Here is a 5,581-nt window from a genome sequence, read left to right as displayed (position 1 = left end):
AGAAAGACACTTACACCTGTCTTCTTCCTGGCCCCACCTAAAGCTACAAAGGTAATTAACCCGGGCCCCCTACAGGAGAAAGGCACCATTACAGTAAGCCTGGGGTCTGTTGTTATAGTGCCTCTCCAATTGGCACTGGCCGTGGGGACTGAGGGCGGACAGGCGGTGTGGTACTGCAGGCCAGGACGAAAACCACAGGCAGGGATGGTGTTATCTCAGGGTGCTGTTACTGCTTGGATTTTGCTTAATGGTCATGATCGTCCCTGTATTGTGCCTGTTAAACATCTTACATTTTGTCCCTCGTCTGAGCAGAGGGAATCTGTTCATGGACTGGGTGACAGTGGCTTCACTGAGAAATGAGTCCGGTTGCTGGGTCTACAGCAAGATGCCATTGTCATCTGCTTTTGGACTTCCATGAAAAACTAACCCAATAAGTGCCTGGCTTCCTCTTTGTACTCTTTAGCTGCTGGTGTCTGTACTGCCTTTGTGGTATCTGGTTGCAGTGCCCCCTACATACCTGACCCCAGGAATATCGCAGGAGAGGGGGAACCAAGATCGTAAGGGTCAGCCAGGGTGTGTAGGGGTGGAGTGTACGGTCAGGCCATTCAGGATGGCTGTTCTCTTGCTCTCTGTACATCCCCTGCCCAACCAGGCCCTGCTTCACTCAGGTGACTATCCAATTCTCTTAATCATAGGGCTTAATCAGTAACTATCTACATGCTTGCCGCCTGCCCCAGGTGCTGGTTTCTCTGGTAACTGACAAGCCAATCTTACGTCAATTCCCCTTATAAATGGTAGCCTCTTTCCCGCTCTCTGCCTGCCGTTTGCAGTGGAGTGTTGCTCCAGGACCTTTTGCTTCAGACGTGTAAGAGCCCCCATCCCATAAACCAATGATGTCTCTGTCATTGTCTCCAGGTTCTTTCTTTGGTCTTGAGGCTGGGCAACTACAAGGCTTGCAGGCCTGTGGGGTGCAGCCCAGCAGGCCAGTATCCTGTCTTTCTCCACCCTGAATTCCCTTCAGGGCACATGGTCAGGCCAGCTACAGTGGCTGATGGCTTGTGGGTGGGCAATGTTCACTGTTTACTGAAATGGCAGGCAAAATATTTTTGTCTGCAGTCATTGTTCCATGGTTTGACCAAGGATCAGTGCCATGCAAAGGACACTAAACACCTCAGGCCGATTCCAGGCCTATTGGAATGGACGTTTACGGCACAGGCACAGTCCTCCATTACCAGGTCATGAGGAACTCCCTGAGGCCATAGGTCTATGTAGGCAGCACTTTAAAAGGTTGCAGTAACTTAGTAGAGACCCTGTGATCTAGCTGTGGCCACAGATCCACATGGTTCAAAACACTGGATGACTTTTTAGGCTCTGTGGCTCACTGTGGTAACTGTACTTACCTGTCTCTGAAGGTTAAACACCTGTCCTTTGCCACTCAGTCTCCATTATTTCCACTGAATTTAGGGAACCCAATTCCAACACCCCCACTGTCTTCTCCAGCAGCTGTGATGGAGTTCAAGGATGCTCATCTCATCTCACCAATTCATTTCTTAATACCTTAGTGAAAGGCGCGTCTTTTAGCCTTCACAGGTGGTACAGGTGGGGAAGGCTGATCAGGTTGCATCTAACAGATCCATTCTAATTCATTCATTTCCTGGATCCTTAGGATTCCTTTATTGATGACCTTATGCCCGGGGAAGACCTGGCATTTCGACCTCATTAATTGTAGGCAGGTGGTTCTCACAATCAACTGAAGGGCTTGTAAAACACAAATTGCTGGGCCCTTGCCCCCTTAGTTTCTGATTCAGGAGGTCTGGGTTGGGGTTTGAGATCTGCAATTCTAAGAACTTCCAGGGAAGTTCTTAAGAACCCCTGCTGTAGGTCACCAATAAGTCCAGGCTTTAATTAGGCAATTTAACAAACGATAAGTGCTACTCGAGTTTGTTTCAGCCAAAATATTAGGTGACCGCACCCATGTGGTGGAGTTTGACTCGATCAAGCCTTCTATTCCATCCCTTCTAGTCCTACGTGTTGGTAATTCACTCCCATGTGTATCCCCCTAGATTCTTGCTAATATAGATTAGCAAGATCTTGTAACTCTTTGATGTATATAGGGCTGTTCCTCTCTGAGTGGGTTACCTTAGGGTCTCATCTTGGGCCTGGAGGCGAAGAGAGGTGGTGCCTGAAGAGACAGCTTGTGAGACAATCAGCTATTGCGGATACAGCCATCTTACAGACTTCACGTAGAGAAAAGTTTACTCCTTGGTAGGTGGGATTGAGCAGGGTTGGGAAAGTTGGAGGTGATGTATTGAGGGGAATTTGGAGCCTCAGAGGTTTACTTCAGACACTGAGAAACTTTATTCACCCTACAACATTAGAATCTGCAAACGTCCCCAGCCCAACCTAATTCCAAGAGAGACATTAGTTTCAATAAATGAAACTAATGTTTTTACCGTTCTATAACTTTATTGGACAATCAGCAGTTAGTTCTCATCCACATTAACTGTAGATTTTTGAAAGTGGTGACAGGTACATAGGTACCAATGTACAGAGCTTGTTTGAATCTTCATTACATTTTCTCGACAACTGCACACGGGTAAGGTGTGGGACATTCCTTATTCCTTTGGTCCAGACAGCTTTGAGCCTGACGTCAATGCGTACATGTGGAGTTCCCATCTCCTTCCAGATTCCTTTGAGTGCCGGAGGGGCATCCTTCTTGAAACCCACTCCGTGGACGTGCTTGTGAATGTTGATAGTGTATTCTCTGGTTACCACCTTGTTGATGGCGGACCAGCCCTTCTTCTTGTCACCCTTCTTTGCAGGAGCCATCCTGCCGGGCCATAAAACAAACTTTTTACTTTAGAATAGATGTAGTTAGTTCTTTAGTTAGTTCTTTACCTATGCTGCACGGCATGCAGGATCTTAGTTCCCAGACCAGGGATCGAACCCAGGCCCTCTGCAGTGGAAGCATAGAGTCCTAACCACTGGACCGCCAGGGAATTCCCTAGAATAGTTTTAGATTTACAGAACAGTTGCAAAGGTAGTACAGAGAGTTTTCATGTACCCCACACCCAGTTTCCCCTATAATTAATAGCTTATTGTGTTGGCCAACAAGTTCATTCGGGTTTTTCCATTGCAGAAAAACCCAATTGAACTTTTTGGCCAACCCAATATATTTGTATGGCACATTGGTTGCAATTGATGAACCAACACTGATCATTGTTAGTAACTAAAGTCCACCCTTTAGTTACAAAAAGATTTCCTCGGTTTTTCACTTATGCCCTTCTTTGTTCCACGAGCCCACGTTGCATTTAGTTGTAACACCTCCTTAGGCTCCTCTTGGCTGTGACAGTTTCTCAGACTTTTCTTGTTTTTGAGGCCCTTGATAGTTTTGAGGAGTATTGGCCAGACATTTTTAGAATGTCCCTCAATTTGGGGTGTCTGATGTTCTTCTCATGATTATATTGGAGTTTTGGATTTGGAGGAGGAAGACCACAGAGGTAAAGTGCTGCTCTCATCACATCATATCAAGGACACATACTGTCATCATGGCTTTTCACTGTTAATTTTGACCAGGGTCACCTGGCTGAGTCATGTTTGTCAGGTTTCTCTGCCATCAAGCGACTCTTTTCCTCTCCCCTTTCCATACTGTCCTCTTTGGAAAGAAGTCACTATGTACAGCCCACACTTAGAAGAGTGGTTTCTAGCCTGGTTTATGTATGCCCAAATGCCCCATCCCATATCTCAGGGGCTCCTCCCTCCCTACCAGTTTTCTACAATGTGAGAGACCTGATAGGTTGTGCATTTCAACTGGTGCTGTGGCTCTATAATCTTTACCATCAGACCCAGGTCTTGGTCTTCAGCTGTGTGTGCCCTATGACTATATATGACTCCTTCAAAGCTTCCCTTAAGGCCTTCTGGTTCTCTCTGCATGCTCTATTTTTTCTTAAGAGCTTTACTTAGGTATAACTGACCTACAATAAATTGCACATATTTAGAGTGCTTAATTTAATATTAACATGTATACACCTGTGAAACCATCATCACAATCAAGATAATGAACACATCTATCACTCCCAGAAGTTTCCTCATGTAACTTTATAACTTTCCCCTCCTTCCCACCTCTTCCCCAATAGGCAACCACTGACCTGCTTCTTGTCCCTGTAAGAGTGCATTTTCCAGAATTTTATTGTTTATTTTATTATTTTTTAAAAATTAAAATATAGTTGATGTACAATATTGTTAGTCTCATGTGTACATGATTATCTGACATTTGCATACATTAGGAAATGATCACCGTTGTAAGTCTAGTAACCATCTGTCCCCATACAATGTAATTACAATATTATTGACCATATTCCTAATGCTGTATATTCCATACCATGGCTTATTTATTTTATAACTAAAGATTTGTATCACTTACTTCCCTTCACCTATTTCACCCTCACCACCTTCCCCTCTGGCAGCCACCAGTTTGTTCTCTGTACCTATGAGTCTGTTTCCGTTTTGTTTTGTTTGTTTTGGTTTTTAGATTCCACATACAAGTGAGATCGTACAGTATTTGTCTTTCTCTGTCTGACTTATTTCAGTTAGCATAATACCCTCTAGATCCATCCATGTTGTCACAAATGGCAAGATGTTTTTCTGGTTGAGTAATATCCCATTCACCATATGTTTATCCATTCATCTATTGACGGACACTTAAGTTGCTTCCGTATCTTGGTTATTGTAAATAATGTTGCAATGAACATTGGTGTGCATATATTGTTTTGAATTAGTGTTTTTGTTTTCTTTGGGTAAAATTACCCAGAAGTGAAATTGCTGGATCATGTGGTAGTTATAGTTTTAAATTTTGGGGGGAAACTCCATACTGTTTTCCACAGAGGCTGCACCAATTTAAAATCCCACCAACAGTGCACAAAAGTTCCCTTTTCTCCACATCCTTGCCAACAATTGTTATTTGTTGTCTTTTTGATGATAGCCATTCTGGCAGGTGTGACATGGTGTCTTACTGTGGTTTTGATTTGCATTTCCCTGGTGATTAGTGATGTTGAGCATCTTTTCATGTGTTTGTTCTGGCCATCTCTGTCTTCTTTGGAGAAGTGTCTATTCAGGTCCTCTGCCCATTAAAAATTTTTTTTTTTAATTTTTGGCTGCGTGGGGTCTTAGTTGCGGCACGTGGGATCTTCATTGAGGTGTGAGGGATGTTTTGTTGCAGCGCATGGGCTCTTCATGGTGGCGCACGGGGTTCTCTCTAGTTGTGGTGTGCGGGTTTTCTCTCTAGTTGTGGTGTGCAGGCTCCAAAGTGTGAGGGCTTTAGTTTGCGGCATGCAGGCTCTCTAGTTGAGGTGCACAAGATCAGTAGTTGTGGCCTGTGGGCTTAGCTACCCTGTGGCATGTGGGATCTTAGTTCCTTGACCAGGGATCGAACCACACCCCTTGCATTGTAAGGCGGATTCTTTACCACTGGACCACCAGGGAAGTCCAGGCCCATTTTTTTTTTTTTTTTTTTTTTTTTTTTTGTGGTACGCGGGCCTCTCACTGTTGTGGCCTCTCCCGTTGCGGAGCACAGGCTCCGGAC

General features: G+C 44.6%; 1 pseudogene; it reads right to left on the bottom strand.

The window, feature by feature from the left end:
- Positions 1–2,476: 2,476 nt before the first annotated feature.
- Positions 2,477–2,829, bottom strand: LOC103075170 (60S ribosomal protein L31 pseudogene; annotated as a pseudogene).
- Positions 2,830–5,581: the final 2,752 nt, after the last annotated feature.

Source organism: Lipotes vexillifer, unplaced genomic scaffold (genome assembly GCF_000442215.2).
Source record: "Lipotes vexillifer unplaced genomic scaffold, Lipotes_vexillifer_v1.1 scaffold753, whole genome shotgun sequence".
In the NCBI taxonomy this organism is placed as follows: domain Eukaryota; kingdom Metazoa; phylum Chordata; class Mammalia; order Artiodactyla; family Lipotidae; genus Lipotes; species Lipotes vexillifer.
Note: the sequence above shows the minus strand (reverse complement) of the source record. Positions and strands in the feature narration are given on the sequence as shown.